A 21,058-nucleotide genomic window follows, 5' to 3' on the forward strand; every position below is an offset into this window, starting at 1 on the left:
TCCTTCAACACTGTGCCTAGCATCACTTGTAATTAATTGGCTGGAGCAATTAAACACAGTGATTTTTTTTTTGCCATATGCCTTCTTTCCTACATTCTGGTTCCTTTTTAGAGTTAAGGAATCTTGCAGAGGGTACCCGACTGAGCACAGTTTCACCTCAGAGTATACTGATGTTGGTTAATGAGGAACACGCAGAATCCTTACTCTGAGATAACATCCAATGCGATCAGCGCTAAGAATTAAATTCTTGGAATTCTGTTCCTTTTGTATTTCTCTGGGTTGTTTGGCTTTTGAAATGAGTAGGAGACCTGTGCTGGGAAAGATGCTACAAAGAATGAAAAGCACCTAATGACTGCTGAGAGACTTAGTCTCTCCAAAGGATGCACCCTTTTTGGTTGTCTAGAACAGATTGGTCAGCTCTGTAATTATACACACAACGAAGCTGGACTCAGCATCTTGTTCTTATATATTTCTGAACATATATATATATATATATATATGCATGCATCACTATGCAATATTAACTGAAAGGAAAAAGAGGCTATCAACTTGAGTAAGGCAGGGGAAGGGTTGGAGGGAGGGGTCCTCGAGGGATTGGCAGAAGGAAAGGGAGGGGAAGTGATGCAATTATATTTCGATTAAAATATGTCTAAAATTATCTACTTTAAAAATAAATAATTAAATAAATATCTAATGCAAAAAAGAAGTATAAAATACTATGTTAGAACAACTTTGACACCCTGAGCTACAAAGCAATTTATTTTTATTTCAAGATTTTATTTCTATACTTATTTTCTATGTGGTCTCTATTCTTATTTTAAATGTGGTCAAAGGGAATAAATAAACATTAAGTAGCCCCTAATGGGAGGATCTGGGGTTGCTCACAAAGATTATTCCCAGGAGGAGATTTAAAGTATAGCTAACCCACTCCTTAGTGTAGAGGACGTCATGAAGATTTCCAAATTGTGGATTAGTGAACATTGTTCCTCTTCTTTTCTTCTTCCTCCTTTTCTTGCTCCATTTCTTCTTTTTCCTCTTCTCCTCTCTCCTCTTTCCTCTTTCTCCTCTTTCTCCCCCTCCTCCTCCATACACTTTTCTTCCATACACTTTTCTAAATAGTATAGAAGATATTCTATTAAAATACACATAAGGCTTTTAACTATAGCTCTGACACAAATAAAGGGTATAGGTACCTGTCTTAGTTAGGGTCTTATTGCTGTGAACAGATACTATGACCAATATAAGTTTTATAAGGACAACATCTAATTGTGGCTGGCTTACAGGTTCAGAGGTTCAGTCCCTTATCACCATGGCAGGATCATGGCAGCATCACTGCATCCAGGCAGGCATGGCGCAGGAGGATCTGAGTTCTACAACTTCACCCGAAGGAAGCCAGGAACAGACTGTGCATCCTCAGGCAGCTAGGAGGAGAGTCTCCAAGCCTACCATCACAGTGACACACTTCCTCCAACTAGGCCACACCTTCTAATAGTGCCACTCCCTGGGCCAAGCATATGTAAACCATCACAGTACCGCATCACAAGACCATGTTCAATTGATGGTATATGTGAGCATTGTTCTAGAGTTATATGTTAGATTAATGTGGGGGAAAGGTTTGGATAGCAGAATAATGCAGTGAAGTTGTCCATAAGGGCAGAATGACACATATATTAACTATCAATAGTGATATGATAATTGAAGTCAATTGCAAGAAAGGAGAGTAGACTAAAATTAACAAGACAATTTTGAGACCAAAGATCACATAATTCAACTAATTAACAGCACAGTAGGCTGGAGAAATGGATTAGTTGAAGGAGCACTGGCTGTTCCTCCAGAGGACCTAGGTTTTGTTTCCAGTACTCACCTGGCAACTCACTCCTGTCTTTAATGCTAGATCAAGGGATGTTTCGCCCTCCCTTGGGTTTTGTGCGCACTTGGCATGGATGTGCTACATAGACATACATGTAGGTAAAACACGTATACATATAAAAATAAAAAGTAAAGATAAAAACTTCAGGGAAAGTAGAAGCTATAAGAAAGTAATTATAGTTAACAGCTAGAAGAAGCTGATAACAGAAAAGGATAGAATATAAAGCTAAATAAGAAAACACGTTAAAGAGTTATGAAATGGTAGAGTTAAATAATGAAAAGAAGTCAAATAATTAAACATTATTGGATTTTAAAATTAAGAGCATTCACTGTCATTTATGAAGATAATTTCAATGTAGGATTCATGAAACATTCAGAGCATTGTGTGAGACATCTTCTAATTTTATGGATGGAAAAACAGTCAAGAACATTCAATCTTGACCAAGATCAAGAGTGAATGTTGGAGGCTGGCCTGAAATCTTTGCTTGCCCAATGTGGTGACTCAGATTTATCCACTTCTTCAAAGTGAATATGAAAATCTTGCTTAAGTGAGATACTAACTGAGACATAGCAGTGACTATAGTCTTGATAGAACATAAAAACAGAACGTTTGGTGAGGTGGAGTTAACTTAATGTATAGAGTGATTATTATATAACTGTGAGGATTATGAGCACTCTGTAATTCTAGGAGACAGAGTCAGGTAGATTCTAGGGTCTTGTTGATCAGTTAATCTGGTGGAAACAGTGAGTTCCAAGTTCAGTGAGAGACCTTGTTTCTAATAAGTAAGCAGTCAAACAAATAAAAGGGTAGACAACCGTAGGGGAAGACATCTTGGTGTTAACCTCTGTCCTCTACCATACACTCTTGGGAGCATGTGTCTGCACATATACACATGCATGTGCATGCTCACACATGGATATACCACACACACACACACACACACACACACACACAAGGCTTCTTGACATCACATCATAAAATGTTTACTACAAGGGAGGAAATAGTAGAGTTGTAACCCAACGTATGCTGTAAATTCTCTTTCTTCAACTCCCTACCTACCTCAGTCTCCCTCCTTTCTTCCCCTTGTGCCAGCTAGCTTTCTGGTACTGTAACAAATACTGGCGAGAAAAGATTAATTACAGTTCACAAGATTGACAGTTTCAATCGATGGCTCACTGATTGTGTGACTTTTGAGCCCTTGGCAAGTCAAGGGAATATAGTAGAAGCGTATACTAGAGTGAAACTGGTCACCTCATGGTCAGAAAGCTAAAAGGAAAGAGGACGGGACCAAGGGAACCACAGCCCCCTCAAGCATATGCCCCTGGTGCTTTGAAGACTTCCTTCTCACTTACCTGAGTTATGGGGTTTCTAAGGTTCCCTACCAACACTTCCATTTCCATACTAAACCTTAACAGATAAGTCCTCAGGAGACACTTAAGGTCCAAGCCACAGCACCATGCTTATTTGATTGATACTATTATCAACCATAAGTAAAACAACATCAATGGGCATATCAGAGTTCTATTTTTCAAAGCAAGGTTCTTTTATTTTTAGAACTACAAGCAGTATCAGTCTCCTAAATTAGTGTCTTCATAAAGCCATAATCTTTAAGTTGACTGAGAGACCTCTTTTTTCTGTCTTATAAAACATAACTGGCAAGATCAAACGCAACAAGAGTTTAATAGTCATCCTCACATTTACCCCAGGCCTTGTTAGCAATGCAAGATTCCAGCTCTGATGCCCAACAAGCCAGAGCAGAGCCAAACACTTTAGAGAGACTCATGCTACGATTCTCTTCTAATAAGCATAGATGTTTGCATCACCTAAATGCTGTCAGAGAGCAGTATTTCAGAATCAGCTCTTAGACAAAGTAAATGAAAGGCATGAGAAAGCATACACTCTCGTTAAGTTAAAGCGTCTGTGAATATCATGTAGACAGTTCAGCTGGCTTTTGTTTTATACAATGGAACTTTGTATTAAATGAAGGAAATGAATTGTCACCATTTGGACCCATTGTTATTCATGTTAACTGCTTTCATATAAAACCATGCTCTTAGCATCTACTGGTTTTCTAACCTAGAATTCCAGCTATGATATTTTCATTTACATATGTTGCTTTTAGAGTTAAAGGACAGCATTATTTGGGACCCCATTTTAGAGGATGCACAGTACAAAAATTCATAGAGTCAGGATTATTAAACAAAGGCCTTAATATCACCCTATTTCAGTTGTAAGATTTGATAGCACAATTCAGTGTTTATCTCCTTTGCATTACTATAGCAACAGTTCTGTTGAAGTTACATATTGGCAGAAAATCCTTAGTAGAACAGAAAAGAATTTCTTTTGTTTATGCCATAGTGACGCATTGAGAAATGACTTTTATGCAAAATAACTTGTTATTTTTGCTATTTGGAGACAGGGTTTCATGCAGCTTTATGCTTACTGTGTAGCCAAGGATGTCTTTGAACTCCTGATCCTCCTGTTTCTACCTTTTCAATGCTGAGATTACAGGCATGTACCACCAATCACAGTATGTAAAACAGATTTTTAAAATCCCTATATCTGGTCTGGAAACATTGTTCAGTGGCTAAGAGAATTGGCTATTCTTCCAGAGGATCCAGGTTCAATTTCCAGCACCTACAAGGGGTTCAAAACCTTCTGTAACTCCAGTTACAGGGAATCTGACATTTTCTTCTGATCTCCATAGGTACCAGGTATGCACTTGGTGTACTGACATACACATATGCAAGACATCCATACACATAAAATAATAATAATTAAGACATTAAAATCCTCCTACTTGTATACATTGTATATATGTATATATGTTTATATCTGCATGTCCAATTTTATAAACAATAAAAGACATTTTATTTCTTAAATCACAGAATATGCTTTGTATTTTAAAAGAGAAACTAGCTAAAGCCTGGCATGGTAAGAGTACAATGCTTATAATCCCAGCTGTTAGGAGTTCGAGGCAGCAGGATCAGGGGTTCAAGATCAGCCTTGACTTCATAAGTAGGTTCAAGGCCAAACTGGGTTACATAACACACTGGCTGGGGAATAAAAAAGGTGAAAACAAAAACATCACATGTGCACAATCCAGAAACTCAGATATTAGTCAGTAGTGTATACTGATACCTTGGAAATCTAATGAAAACAATAACAACAACAACAAAAACAAAACAAAACAAAAAACCGATTTATAAAACTCAAAGCTAAGTTGATTCTCATTTCTAAAGCAAGGGACTTCTTTATACCAATTTTTAGATATTTTGTTTCATTGTTTCCATGAACACTTTGATTTTTCTTATTCCATTTTATTCGTTATGGTCCTAAGGCTAGACAAATGCTCTACCACTGAGCCATAACCAATCCCTGGAAATTAGCCTTTTCTAACTACAATCCCTGGAAATTAGCCTTTTCTAACTACTGATCCAGAAGTTTTCAATGCCTTCTCCTTACCAGATTGAGTCTCTGCAGAGATAAAGATTTCTGGTGAATATTTTTTCAGTCTCATAAGATAGAGTGAGAGTCCTAAACATCTGAATTTCTGGGACGACGGAGATGCCTCAGCAGATAAGAGCTTTTTTTTCCTATAGCGGTCCAGAGTTGGTTTTCCAGCACCCATACCAAGGCTTAAAACCACATTATCTGGTTCCAGGAGATCCTATGTCCTTTTCTGGGCTCCTCTATGCATATGGTATGGATATGGTCACACATAGACATCTAAATCAAAGTAAATAAACAAATACAATCTAAAAACCTCATTTATCTACAATCTCAATGAAAATAGGAATGTAGCATGAAATAATAAAAAAAGATGCATCATCGCACACAAGTGCTGGGTACTCTCTGGCCCCAGTGGTCTCACTGCCTCCATGACTAGCCCCAGCAGTGACTGCCCATCTTGTGGTTAACTGCCACACATCTCTGTAACTCAGTAAAATCAAAACTCTGGGGGCTTGTAATTTATCAGTCAGACTTATATCAGTAAATTCTCAACCCACAAAACGTCCACACAATAAACTCAGAGCCGATTGGTATTGATATAAGCTGCCCACTTAGACTGTCTTGTAGTAATCCATCCCTCAAATGATATTCATAGCTACCTGTGGCTTTTAAGGCCACACAGATCTGGGTCGTCCTTTTCTTTCTCCATCTTCCTTCCTTCTCCCTTCTCTTCGATCTCTCCCTCCTCTAAAAACTCTCAGCCCGCCCTCCTTTTCTACTGTCCAATCAGAGGCTCTAGCCTTATCTTTAACTCACTCTCACCTGCTTACAGACTGCAATCTACATAGGAAACTTGTACACTCATTTTAAGTTATTTTCTCCTAAATTTAAAAAGATAATTTTTAAAATGTTAAGAAATTTTATGGGTATGTTTTGCCTACACATGTGTAATCATACCACATGCACACACAGTTTCTTTAAAAAAAAATAAACAAGCCAGATTTTATATATCGGAGAAATGACACTAAAGTTTTGTTTTTTGAAATTAGAATAGTTTTTGTCTTTAGTCAGTGCAATTAGTCATAGACATACACATGTGTCTGTGCATACACATGTGCACACATGTCTGTGTCTTCAGTTTGGGAAATGTCAAGCCCCATATTATACTTAAACTATATTAAAATAGGGTAGGAAATCTTCACCTGCCAAGTTAAGCAAATGCTCTCTAATTTTCTGATACTGAATCTGTTCATCTGTTGAACAAGCATGAACTGTTGACTTACTCCGACACAAGTTGACATGCAGAACAAAAGTTCTAGTGCTCTTGAGACTACAAGAGTTATTCGTACTCTAGCTCTCAAGACTATGTTTCTAAAAGTAAAAATTCACAAACACACCAAAACCTGGATGCCAGTGAATTACAAAGCCCTCTGGAGAACAGGGTTGGGGACAAAGGTTGTTGGCTCCATTGGCCAAAATGTCAGGTTGACCTCCTAATGGCCACAGGGTGACTACCAAGGTTCAGTGGTTTGTTCTTGATGTGCAGCCAACCTTTTGGGTTGCAGTGTGCCATTTGCTATCTGTGAATCATTATGATGAATTCAGAAGTGGAGGGACAGGAAGTAAATGCATGCATTGCTTGTGGTGCATTTGTGGAAGAAAGGAGTGGGAAATGCGATAGGTAGCGTTTAGGGTTAGAACAGGGAGAGCAATGAAGCCAAGCAGGGTCTCTCTAAGGAAGTGAGAGCTGTGGAAGAAATAGCTACCACCTGCAAGCCTCCTACGTAAAGGGAACAGAAAGTGTAGAGGCGTGAGGTGAGAGGAACGGGGCCTTAGAAAGGACATCCGTTAGCTCTCCTGTGGGGAGCTTTTTTTTTTTTTTTTCCTAAATTGGATCACCCAAATCTACTAGTGCTTTGCTATGGAACAGGATGCCCAAGGGTGTGGTGATGTAACAGACCTTCTCCAGCTCTGACCCTTTGATCACTGGGATTTGCCACTCACGGTTCATGTCTGTCTCAGGCTAGGACTGTACCTCCAGCACTCCAGGACCCATGCTGATGGAGCAGTTTCAGTGACAGAGTGAAACCAGAAAGCATGGCAAACTGCACGCAGACTCCGCGTGCTTCCACATGTGACAAGTCACTTCCACCCACATTTCATTGGCCAAAGTGGTTACTTAGCTCAAATCATCAAGGAAGTATAATTCGCCAGAATGCCTAGAAAGGGAAAGGGGTAGATTGGGACAACTTGGCCAATGGGAGAAACTGTTGAAGTAGATGTGTGTGTGTGTGTGTGTGTGTGTGTGTGTGTAGTACTTGTGTCCAGAAAGAAAGTCCATTATTATTTTAATCCAATTCTCAAGGGGCCTGTGATGACAAGTAGCAACTGCTGGACCAGTTGCGAACTGTCATATGAACAGATAATTATTTTTTACTGGGGAATTTGCAGCCTGAGTAAGAAGCTAAAATGATTCAAGAGCTGTGTTTTTCATGGTGTAACTGGAGATATATCAGGTGAGAAATGTCAACAGTTGAGAAAATGGATAGATCAAAAGGTAGGGGCCAGAGGGCGTAGAGTAACGGCTTAAAGATATCCAAGTCTGAGGGGAAGTGATTGTGTAAAGGGATCCTAGCAGAGACCTGGAGAGACGGAGGCTGACACTCTAGAGAAGTTGTAAGGTTGGGCACTGGAGTAGGTAATGCTCCTCTGACTTCGGAGATGGGGATAAAGAACCAGGTATCTTTATGCAACAGTTCGCTGATGAGGAGGAAGGGTAAGACCTCTACTGATCTGGGATACGTGAGGAAGCTCATGGTTTAGATGATGGTGCTTGTGTTGCATTTCCATAGCATGGAGTGGCTACAGGAGGAACGTGAAAAGGAACTTACTGAGAGACAATGCATAGGACAGGGGCTAAGCTGGTGTTGGCATTCCAGGAATTGGGTTAAATACAGATGTGCCAGCGTGTCGATAAACAGACTTCTATGATTTCTCTCTAGCCCAGGAAGCAGGAGCTGATGAAGAATTTAGATCAGTCTAGGCCAGAGGATTAACAGGGCAGAAAGAATAACATGCTTTGTGTATAACTCAAAGCTGAAGACTCTCTGAATAAATAATTTCATAATTTCATTTTAGTTAAAGAACTAAGTTGGGTGTATGGGTATAGGTCATTCATATATATATATATATATATATATATATATATATATATATATCCTTTTTTTTACATGAGGAGCTCCTAAATTTCATGTCTACCATTGTAAGAAATCTAAACACAAATGAACTGAAAAGTTAGTCAATAATGGTACAAAGAGACTGCATCTGCCTATATCCTAGAGTTGTCGTTCAAGTGCTACAAGTTTCAATCCTTGCATAACTTGACTTGAGCAAACGATTGATGTAGACAGTAAAACCATGGGCAAGCATAACCTTAACTTATTCTTACTGTTTAAGTAAAATTAATCATCTTACATCCCCAGGAGATTTTATATGCTGTGACTACTCCCCTTGTTCACTAGTAAAAAAGTCTGGCAGAAGAAAAGTAAAAGAAAAAAAAAGAAAGAGAAAACTCTAAAAATAAAGTTACATAGCCAGACAGAGAATCGCTTAGCTAGGCATCTTGCTATTAATTAGTATGCTGTAAATTTTGCTGCCTTGGCTGATACCAAGACATGGTATTTAGAGGAACCATTAATGAAGACAAAAGAAAAACATCTGGAGTAGCCCAGCTCCAGGATAGACCTTAGGCTGAACTAACATTCATATTGCATTTCTCTTTCCCCATTTGCCTACCGAATCCATGAATTAATCCACGCCCCCCCCCCATTTTGGCAGGATTACATCACAAGCATTTGACACAAATGGCATCGCTCTCTGTAAAGGCTGTGGATGCCTGCTGAAGGCAACATGCCTCCAACTGCAATTCTGCTCTATCAAACAGCGTTTCTCGAAATCTTGAGTTTTATTTCGTTTCTTCCGAATGGAGGTCTGACCTCTTCAGCATCTATTGCTGACTGAGAGGGGGAGCTAGCAAGCCACTCCTGATTATCTGGAATGGCTTTTGAGACTGAAGTTAGATGTAACTTTTTTCATACTTCCTCAACAGAAAGAACAGAGCAGGAGGCAAAGAAGTTCAGGCTGTAAACCAAGACTGTTGTTGCGAATGGCTTTTCCCCAGAAGACAGACTCTCTCTCTCTCTCTCTCTCTCTCTCTCTCTCTCTCTCTCTCTCTCTCTCTCTCAGAATCGCAGTTGTTGATAACTAGCAGGTTTTATCTCCAGGAACTAAGATAGTTTTTCTCCTCGCTTCTGGCCTGCCAACTTGTAGACTTGTCTTCAGCTGAGGCAAGGCTGCCAGATTCAATACATGGAGAATCTACTCGACTCTATTTATTTTAGAGTATGATAATTTGAGGGAAAATTTAAATTGTCAGTTTTCCATTACACCCTGCAGCTCAGGGCTGGCTATCTTCTCAGACCTAAAAACATACTTCTGTGGGAAACTGTGTAAACAGATGGAGAAGCCAAGAAGAGAGAGGGCGGATGTCTTGCTAGGGGCCACACATTCTGCTCGGGGAAGAGCTAGGTACCCCGGCATGACTGATCTGTCTCCAGGTCTCCCTTCTTTAATTGCCTAGAGCATGTGGATGGTAAGGTCCCATAGCAAACACTGAGCAGAGTGTTTGAGCATATGGTGGTCAAGTATTACAATCTTCAGGTAGCCACATATTGATCAGTGGTGAGTAGGTCCAGAGAGGCCTGGGGACTTTGAACAGTCTGAGGGCAAGGAATCTGTTCCGTTCATCTTTTCGGATGTGATACCATGTTCTGTATCTGGTATATACTCCGTAACCCAGTCTATGGTTAATAAACTCAGAATACATCCAGATCACTGAAAAACAGTGCTAGGTAATATCATTGCTCTCCTCAAAATGCTGCAACATCAAAGCCTTGATAGAATGGTTCTTGCTGCCTACATGGTGGCTTTCCCTCTGCTTCCTGTCTACTCTTACCCCCACATGCCTCCTCTGCCTCCTTCCTGCTACCCTCTTGGATAACTGACCACACTGGCTTTCTTTATATGCCTGTACTCATAGCTGGCAAAGGGACCCTCCTCTTTCCTCATTACGAGATAATATTCAGCTGTCACGTTTCATGAGCCCATACTCTATTGACCCCTTTAAAATTGAAATCTGCTTTCTGTTCTCTGCCCACCCATACTCTGAACTCCCCTAGCCTGCGTTATTTCCTCTGCAGAGCTTATCCCCTTTCAACTGTAATTCCGTATTGAATTATTCACTCCATTGATGCTCTGCCGTTGCTTTCCCCCTTACCAATATGTAAGCCTATGAGGAGGAGGATTCTTATGGTTCTTCTTCATTGATCCTTCTAGCATTTCCTCCAGTATCAGACACATCAAAAATACCCTTTAAATGACTGTTGAATGAGTAAGTGAATTAAGCCGAATTTGGTGACTCAAACAAGCAGATGAATCCAAGGGCAGAGGAGGTGAACCTTCAAAGCTAGGCATGACGATGAAGGGGCCACCGGGTGTGATAAATTCACAGGCCAACTTTTGATTACATAATAAGAAGCCTTTTGGAAAATGATGAATTTGGCCAATGTCTAGTGTCGAGACTATAGACTTCTAGCCTGAGATTGTCAAGCTGACTTGTTAACTGTGTTGTTCAGCCTCTGGTGAATTCAGACAAAGACCACGATGTGTGGGTTGGTGTTTCCCCCCACCAGTGACCTTCCTCCATTAGCAGTACTTGTTAAGAAATCTGGTTCCCAAGCTCTATCTGGCTTCTAATGGTTACTAAGGAGTAAATCCCCCAGTGGTTTGAACTCATGCCAAAATTCAGGGGTGAGGAGTATTATGAAACCTCCTGAAAAGGTGGGGTGTAGCAGAACAGGACTTTCCCTATGCTGGTGCCAAGATTTTGCAGGAAGTTCCTAAGAAAGTGCTCTGTTAATTAATTAAAGAAACACTGAGTAAGATTGTTTTGGTGACAGTAATTTCCAGAACCTTTAAAAGGCTGATGTCATCCTGAGTTTCCAGGAGTGGGGCACGCGGTAGGCATCATCTCAAACACTCTACCATGGGCAGCTCTTCAGGTTCCTCTTAGCTGTGGCAAAGAAGTTCTTTGCTTTGTTTTATATTTAGAGAAAAAACCTGTAAGAGCTAATCCATATTCTAGGTCCCTACAATTCTGTTTTCTCTCATTCATTTCCCCTTAGCTAATAATGTAACGAGTCCTCCACAACCCTGAGGAAGAAACAAGGAATAGGATTCCTGTGCGTCATAATTCCTGGTGTGCAAAACTGAAAAAGAGAAAAGTTTCTTGGTGTGTGTGTGTAGTCCAGAATATGTTACAAAGAAGCCAATATATAGTGTACCTAAACAAGGTTGCTTGCTAAAGCAAAATTTGGTGGGTTTGTGAGAATTCTGTCTTCTGTATGAAGCCTTATGAATCAGTAGGACGCACACACATAAATATTTCACTGGTGCAAGCGCTCCTGCTCCCTGATTCTCCCATATTGATCACCACTAATCTATCCCTTACGTCGCTTTCCATTCCTGTGGAAATAAGATAGGTATGTGCCTGGAATAAATAGCTTTCTCCCCATTTGGAAGCCGTGCAGGGTCTAGAGCACATTACAACCTTCCCTATAACGGAAGTACTCACGCGCTGGCAATTGCTGTCTACAGACGTAATGAACCAAGTGGGAGGTAATGAGAAGTGACTGTCACACCATCTCTGGGGCCCAGTTTCTCCTGCTGCACAATTACACTGTGACCCCAGAGAAACTGAGAAGAGTACAACATTCTCTCCTTTTCTAATGATCTTAAAACCAGCCTCAGCTTGTGGGATGCGTGCGGAAGGGTGCAAGCGGCAGCATTATCCACTTGGTAGTCCAGAGGCTGTCCGGGGAACGTTTGCTTGCAGTGCGAGAGGCAGCTGTCCATATACTCCAGCTTTTCTCCCATTGTGGGCTTGGTCTCTAGCTGGAATGACGCCAGCTAACGGGACGGTCCTTTCCTACTTTCCCTGGTGCGGAAAGACGTCCAAAGGGAGACGGTCACTTCTTCCACAAGTGGAGAATGCACGAGGGAAAGTGTTACACAGAGCCACATTTATGCTCCAGGGATATGTGTTTCAGCTTTAAAAGGCAGGACAAGCTTTTAAAAAAAAGTGTAGCGAGAGCAGTTGCTGGGCCCCACACAGCCCCAGTCCCATCTCTGTACTTTATTTCAGGGAGAATCTTGATTACCATGCTGTTGAGTGATCCTTCAAGGGGCGGGGGAGAGTGGCAAGGCTGAGGAAAAAGGTAGAGGGGCGCCTGCTGAGTCAACTTCTCCTGAGAGACCCCGCGAAGAAAGTGCAAAAAGGTGGAAGGCTTTTAAAATTCCTCCCATTGTCTTCCTTCTGCTCAGGCCTGCCCACGCTCTGGGGGAAGCCTGCCAACTGCTCACTGAACGGTGAATGGAGACAAGCTGGGCTGCTTGTACTGCTCAGCGAGGGAAGAATAGCGGTGTGGCTGACTGCTGGCTGGACCCGCGGCACTCTCTTCTCTTCTGTGCCTCTGCCAGCAGGAAGCCCCCAGGTGGCATGGGGGAGAATTAGTGTGCAAATTACAGGATCTGCTAATTTCTCACCACTTCCTCCGTTGACAGTTCCACAGAGTTCTGCTGCCTTTCACCTCACATCTGAGATAAGGGCCCCTCCTCTCAACAGGGGAAGCAGAGTTCGACAGGGTTGTACTGACTGGCTTGTGAAACTTCGTTTTCCCTGACTCCTATCTCAGTGTACATGAGTGTATTTTCCACCTCCTTGATAGCGGTTCTGTCCGTCCTTGGATATTCCTATCACACCTACCTCAGATCATCTTTTACCACAGGCTTGTTATGTTGTTAGCAGAAAGAGGTAGAAACCGATCCTTTTCATAGCAAGTTCCAAAGATTTGCCATAAAACAGGAAGACCAAAACAAAATAGTTAAGTGGAATCTCTTTCTCCCCTTTGCTTACTGATCGACTGTACTTCTTGAGAAGTTTCTATGTGACAAATAATATTCTTGGCAGGTTTCATTAAAACTTGTCATTTTTATTTTCTGGAGAAGGGAACTGAGGCACAGGGTGGCCAGAAAACAGGAAGTAGACCTGAGTCCATACTTTGTGTACTAGGGCACTGTGCTTTACATAACTAGCCTTAGTTATCGTTGGATTCATTCAATAAATAGCACAGAAACACCACCACCTTAAGGCCACTTTCTTTGCCAGAGTTCCTTACCCCGTGAGTCCTGTGACTTCCTGACTCTTATACACGTGATGCAAACGTAAGAGCATCTTCGTCAGGAAACAATACACATGGTTCCCAGGGGACTGAGTTCTCTCCATAAGGGACCAGATAGTAACATATTTGCATGTCCCAAGGTCTTTGCCTGAGTGAGGCAGAAAGTATCCACAAACAGCACGTGATGGAATCATTGTGTCTATGTGCAATTGCAGTGATGGGCAGTGGGTTGTATCTGGTCCATGGGCTGCCTGCTACAGAGGAAGAAAGAAGTCAAACTGGTGACTGCACATGGCCTCGGTGGTGCCTTATGTTCGTGTCTATGAGGTACGTCAATGATATGCATTTGGGCACAGAGACCAGTGAAGCACATAAGGACCGAGTAAAAGATTTGCAGAGAAAATGAAGTGAGAGTCTTCACTGAAGATGGGAAATGCAGGTTATCTCTGATCAGTGAAGAGTAGGGTATGGCCTGTGGAGTGGGATGGGGAAGGAGTCTCTGGAAACAGTTTATTTTTCTCATCAAATGGTGAGTCACATACATGTCAGGCTTTTGCATACTATAAGCATGAAGCAGAGCCAGCCTTCAGTGGGAGACCAAATCAACATGCCATGGTGAAGGGTGAGCGTAGCGTGGACCCAGCCACTTCGTTCCCTGCCTCCAACAGTCGTATTAAAGGATTTAACTGGCCTTTTTTTCACTCTTTAAACAGCTGCCAGGACAATAGCAGAAAACAAGCATCAGAAGTTATTTTCTTCTGAATGTTTCCTTATCTTCTTGATATTTCAGAAAATTGTGCTAAGTCAGGTGAGGATTATTTGCAATGACTTTATTTTTTTCTTAGTATTTTTCCACGTATACACCAAGGAGAAAAAAAAATAACAAGGCATTTTGCAGACATGTACTAGCCCAGTTCTTTTTCTTTTTTTAACATATTAACACAGATACATTAAATAAAGTGCAAGTAGGGCTGATATTGGTGTACCAAGCTTCTTCTCTCTTTAGAGGTAGAGTTATGTGTGACACTTTCACTTTCTTCCTAGATTTTCTACAGAGAAGTAGTGAGGAGAATAAGACAGAAGAGAGCCAGAGGGCCGTGACGAAGCCCGAACCGACTTTCCTCCGGGTCAGGTCTCTGATGATGTCCACTGTTTCCCTCTGTCTGTTCTTCTTTTCTAGAATCACACCCTGACATTTCGGCTTCTATTGTTCCTGTTTCCGTTTGAGTACAAACCCAACTGTGCTTTCCCTTTTCATCACAATACAACCTGGAGAATTGTGCTACAGGTGTAAGGCATATTCTAGAAATTTGAGTCTGTGGTACTAACCAAATGCCCTCATTCATTCATTCATTCATTCATTCATTCGGCTCCCGTGTTGGATGGGCGGTGTGTGCCGGTGGTTATTCTGTGCGTTGCAAACTTATGTGGAATGAAGATTTGGTTTATATCTCTACTTCCCATTTTCCCTGGGTTGCTACACGTCTAGGCATTCTGTAAAAAACCCAATATAAATGCTATTTTATCCATAAAACCTGCAGTTACATACTCATAAAAGTGTTCCCATGGTCCTTTACATTCCCATGACAGTACTGCTTCTGTCTCTATTTGGTTATTTCCCTGTGTGATGGTATATTATACGGTCTAGAATGTGGGTTTGAGGAGGAGGGTGACGGTGCCATTTTAATCTCTCCTTGCTCTCAAGCTCCATGTTGCTCTGTTCAACAGGCTCCTTTCTGGCCACATCTTATCCGGGCTGCCCATCAGTTATTGCAGACCCCTTGCCATGCCTTGTCTTGGTACGTCTTGTCGTTTCTAGATCTTTTCGGCCATCTCCTTCCACAGAATTATTACTGAGCTCCTGCTAGGAGGCTTACATTCCTTAGCTTGATCTAGAAAATGATTATATTTTATACTGAGCCAGGCCTTAATTAATCTATTTAATAAATAAGTGAAAATCTAGAAGGAACATGTTCTTACCACCTCTATAGTAAGTTTGGGATGAGAACATAAACGCTGAGAGCCACTGCTGGCATTCGCTGAACTGTGGAGTGGCACAGAAATGTAGACCTGGCAACTGGGCTGCCAGCATGAGGTAATGCAAACTTCCTCTGGCCACTCAGACCTTCTGCTTCTGCACTCCCGTTGGTACAGCAGCCCCCACCCACACCTCTCCTAAGCTAGGGGAGAAAAGGAAAAACACAACTCCAAACTCAAGTTAGATCAGGAAGTTGTGTGGCAATTTCTGGAATGTCAAGAATAAAAATAAGAAAGCAAGAATTAATCCTGCTAGCCTCGAATGAGAAGCTGTCACCACGAAAGCTGTAACTTTCTAAATGAATCTAACACCTCTGAAAAGTCCTACAACTGCGCCAAGTATTTACATGTTCTCTTAGAATGTGGCATCTACAGCGAGTGGTTTTGGTCGTGAAGCACACCATCTGCGTGATTACCCAGCCCTTGCGAAGAGTACTCTGAACTCAGCAGTTGTACAACAGACGCATTTAAAATATACAGCATTCCCACTCCCATAGTTCAGGACGGGTGTTAGAAAACAACCAGCCTCCTTGAGAACTCAGACTGCATCTGACATTCTTCCAGGCACCTTTCTGCCATCCTGCATGTAGTTCTGGAAGATAGCTTTATTGTAATAGATTCACAGACCGCTGCAGAGCAGGTCAGCCTAACCCTGGGCCAACATCAGCTGCAGTCACAGTCATTAGTGAAGTCAATGAATGTGAGAAGTGAAATCAGATCACTCAGCTCTCATCCAAGAAGAGGTCTGTGTCATCTGAGGAAAAACACATCCATAGGAGTCAAAGGGTGAATACTCCAGAGAAGGGAGTAAAAGGACTTTCACTAATTCAGCCTTACCCCCCACATAGGTCTCTTGAAAAATAACTTTAGGCTGTAGTTGCTGATAAAGTGCCAGAGTCAAGATTGAAATATTAGGAAGCTACTTTTGCAGTGACGTTGGTGACTCAGACCCACAGCTGTGAAAGAAGAGCATAGAAGGGCTCTGTGACAAGTCCTGCTCCCCTGCCCTGCTAAAGTCACAGCCTAGACATCAAGCCTTCAAAAGGAACTCTTTACAAGGTGATAAGGATACTGAGGTGTAGCTCTACATACTGATGACTTCTGGCTGGGTTGTGGGTAGGGAAGGACTCAGGTTTCTGTAAGGGGTTGGCCACTGGGGGCTCTACCATGCTCCAGTGAGGGTATTGGCAACAATTGACATTTTTTTTTTTTGGATTTTGTTTTCCTCCTCCTCCTCCTCCTCCTCCTCCTCCTCCTCCTCCTCCTCCTCCTCCTCCTCCTCCTCTTCCTCCTCCTCCTCTTCCTCCTCCTCCTCCTCCACCTTCTCCTCCTCCTCCTTCTCCTCTTCTTCCTCCTCCTCCTCCTTCTTTTCCTCCTTCTCCTTCTTTTCCTCCTTCTCCTCCTTCTTCTCCTTTTCTTTCTCCTTCCCCTTCTCTTTCTCCTTCTCCTCTTCCACCCCTTCTTCCTCCTCCACTCCTTCCTCCTCCTCGTTCTCCTCCTTCCTGTGGCATGGATTCCTTCCACTGCATACATTTGGCATGCGAAGGGGGAATTATATGGCCCTAATCCAGCACTATGGAGAGGAATTTATGTAAACACTATCTTAGGCTTGTCCCAGGGAATGGCGTTGTCTGGGGCGTATGGAAATCAGAACAGGATGTCTGAAGGCTGCTGTGCATCTTCTGCATGAATACGGTACTGACATTTGAGACCTTCCGGAGCAGGGCTGACCTGTATCTCTTAGAGTGATGCTAATCCTGTTGGTCACTGAGCCACGTTTAAGAAAAATGTAATGGTTTCTTTAACTCATACTAGGTCAGGAACCAGCAACAAGTTTTGCAATGTGAAGAGTAATGGTAATAATTAGAGAAAAAGGTCTTAAGAGTACAAAATCCAAACCAAACCAAAACCCCTGAATATACTAAAGCTATGCCCTGGATCTGGAAGATGCTTCTTGGACATAACGGACTTTACCTGTTTCAATTGGTCAGGGAACAAATAGAGCAATCTTTCTTCTCCACCCTTTGCTTTTAGTCTTCATAAGTAAATCACACAGGTCCATGATCATAAGTGCATTTTAACCAAATTGTGTATTATATGGACAGGATCTGTACATGCGAGATTTAGACAGGAAGTCCATACCCTAGAGTGACCTTGTCTTGGAGAGTCAATTTAAAGACTGTGTTTGCTAGTTAGTAAATGAATATTAAAAGAATATTTAACGTAATGTAATATCATAAGATTTTATTTCAGATTTGCAGCCTGAGCCACTCCAGGCCAGGACTGTCTGGGAGAGCAGTGCAACTGTCTTTCCTGGCTCACAGAACACACAGAGAAGCTGAAGGGCTCGAGCTGAAGGGAGGCGAGAGTCTCCTGCTCAGCGGAACTGGTGACCTCTGAGAAACGAAAGAGAAAAGACGCTTGGGATTTTATGCTTGGGAATCTGGGCAACTGAGCTTAGGTTCTCAGTGAAACAACAGTTGGTGGAATGTTTAACTATATCCAGGTCGCACCGCGATCCAAAGGGCTTCTGGGGGCACTTTCTCAGAAACCTCCATCAAATCCTGGAAAAAATTGAAAGTTTCTTTAGGCATTTGGGGGAATTTTTACCAACACTCAACATTTCCACGCTAGATAAGTCAATTTCTGAAAATACTCAGGGAAGAAAAGGTTTGATTTTTTTTTCCTTCTTCAGGTCTACTTTTACCTTCCCGTCTATGCGTCAGCTTGGTTTAGGGATCTGCTAGGTGACTGCAGCAAAGCAGCCCAGCCGTTCTGATGTTCCCCTGTGCCATTTAGCTCTTGTACTAGATAATGATCAACACCCATCATTTAATCTCCTGATCCAAACAGCCACAATGAATATTAAGAAGAGGGTGGAGGAACATTGCTAAAAGTAGAAGAAAGATATCCAGGACAGTGTGTATGTGTGTGTGTGTGTGTGTGTGTGTGTGTGTGTGTGTGTGTGTGTGTGCGCGCGCGCGTGTGTGTTTTGGCGTAATTCTTTCAGCTTTCATCAAATGGAGGATGTTTACAATGGCAAAGGCAATATAAAGTCCAAGACACAGAAGATGCAAAGTATCAATTGTTAGGAAATTTTGACTAGTAGTTATGGGATGGAAATAGAAGTTCCAGACAGCCTTGCTGACTAAGATTCTGACAGAATGCTTGTTTTCTCACCATGTTGTGGTTTCTGTTTTTGATGAATGTTTTGGCAGAATTCTGTCAAGTACTGCATGCTAATTAATGTAGCTTATTAGTAGGAGACAGTAACATAATTCTACCTATGATAAGAGGGAGTCATAACACAATGTGTTTTCTGTGTAACATTTGGAAAACTTAATAATGAGGTGGTTTTCAACACAATTAAAATTGAAAATGTTTTTGGAAAAAAATTACACTAATAATAAGTTACAAAATTTCCTTGAGGGTTGAAAAACTTTTTAAAAATACCAACACTTTCCTTATCTCATGTTTATGATGAAGTTAATGAGACAAGTGCTTTGATGAGGAGGAAGTTGGGATATGAAGTGTATGAAATTTTTATAATGTTGTCTAAGCCAAAGGCAGAAATAAAGAGAACCTCCAAGCCTGGTGTACTAGATCAAGTTTTTTCTTTATTCATTTTTTTAAAATCTCAATTTAACTTTAAAATTTTCTGTCTAGAGGGCCATATGTAAAAGTCAAAAACCAAATTCAATTTGATCTAAATGCATGGACCTTTAGTCATCTCACTGTGGGAATTCTGTAGCCAAAGAGAGTCTATGCTTGTGTTCATTTGTGTGAGTGTGTGTGTGTGTGTGTGTGTGTGTGTGTTATATTCTTCTGCTTCTTACACATTTATTCACTTTATATCCAGTTTATTGTCCCCCTCTCTGTCACACCCTCCCACAATCCATTCTCCTGGGTCCCCTCCTCTTCTCCTCTGAGCAGGTGGGGGCCCATCACCATGGTGCATCAAGTCTGCAGGGTTGGGTATATCCTCTCCCACTGAGGCCAGACAAGGAAGCCCTGCCAGAAGAACATATCCCACACACAGGCAACAGCTTTTGGGATAGGCCCCTGTTCCGGTTGTTCAGGACCCACATGAAGACCAAGTTGTACATCTGCTACATATGTTCAGGGAGGCCTAGGTCCAGTCATCTATATTCTTTGGTTGGTGGTTCAATCTCTGAGAGCCCCAAGGGGCCAGGTTAGTTGACTCTGTCTTCCTGTAAAGTTTCTATCTCCATTTGGGGCCACAGTCTTTCCTCCTGTTCTTCCATGAAAGTGTCCAAGATGCATCCACTGTTTCGATGTCGGTGTCTGCACCTGACTGAGTCAGCTGTGGGTGGAGCCTCTCAGAGGACAGCCATGCTAGACTCCTGTCTACATGCGTAATAGTGTTAGGGATTGGTGCTTGCCCATGAAATGGGTCTCAAGTTGGGCCGGTTATTGGTTGGCCATTTCCTCAGTCTCTGTTCTGTCCCCCATGCCTGCACTTCTTTCTTGATCCTCTTCTAGGTAGTGGAAAATATGCATTGAGTAGCTTCAAAATAAGAAAAAAGATAATTTGTTTATTATGCCAGTGACTCATAATTAACTGTGGTGTTTAGTGGGAAAACTCACTAATTAGATAACAAAACTAATTCTTTTTTTACTTTTATTTTTATTGGATATTTTATGTATTTACATTAAATGTTATCCCCCTTTCCAGTTTCCCCCTTTCTGAATCTTTCATCCCTCTGCTTCTATAAGTATGCGCCCCCTCCCAGCTACCCACTCCCAACTCACCACCCTGGCATTCCCCTACACTGGGGAATCGAGCCTTCACAGAACCAAGGGCTTCTCCTCCCATCAATGCCAGACAATGCCATTCATTGTCTGCTACATATGCGGGTGGATCCATGGGTCCCTCCATGTGTACTCTTTGGTTGGTGGTTTAGTCTCTGGGGGCTCTGTGGAGAACTAATTCTTGATCAATTCTCCAATTATTTAAGAGTTTAGGTGTTAACTGTTTTGAGATCTTTACTCTTTTGTTGGTAGAGTTGGCCATGATAACTTGTACTATAGAACTACCCTGTGGCATGATTGGGAAAGTTTCATGAGACACATGAGCAGTTTCAGCCCCACTTTTCTGTCTGGTTGAAAACTATCGTATTCATTCAAGTCCTGAGTAAAATCTTTGGAGTCACTCTGATTCATCTTTCTTCTCAATCTAGACAACTACAAATCACTCACAATGTACTTACCTATTCTCTATTTCTAATGTACTGTCAGGCAGCTACAGTAGCTCTTAACTAGTCATCCTGGATTTCATCTTCTCACCTAAATTATTCTCTAGCAGCTAACATGATGTCCCTAAGACAGAAATATAAAACCATGCCATTGCTATGCTTAATGAGTAAATTTTCTAGTAGGA

At 41.8% G+C, this 21,058-nt stretch overlaps 1 long non-coding RNA gene across 2 annotated transcripts in view; it reads left to right on the forward strand.

Moving 5' to 3' along the window:
• The window catches only part of LOC147996560 (uncharacterized), an 83,445-nt gene that overhangs the window by 18,091 nt on the left and 44,296 nt on the right, over positions 1-21,058 (forward strand). Inside the window, exon 1 of one of the 2 annotated variants that reach the window (XR_015672573.1) lies at positions 16,469-16,716. The exons of the other annotated variant lie outside the window; for it this stretch is intronic. This is a non-coding gene — a long non-coding RNA (uncharacterized LOC147996560). Of the gene's footprint in view, positions 1-16,468; positions 16,717-21,058 lie in introns of those variants that run through there. 2 annotated transcript variants of the gene reach the window in all.

The sequence above is a fragment of the Rattus norvegicus genome, chromosome 2 (assembly GCF_021556685.1).
Source record: "Rattus norvegicus strain SHRSP/BbbUtx chromosome 2, alternate assembly SHRSP_T2T, whole genome shotgun sequence".
In the NCBI taxonomy this organism is placed as follows: domain Eukaryota; kingdom Metazoa; phylum Chordata; class Mammalia; order Rodentia; family Muridae; genus Rattus; species Rattus norvegicus.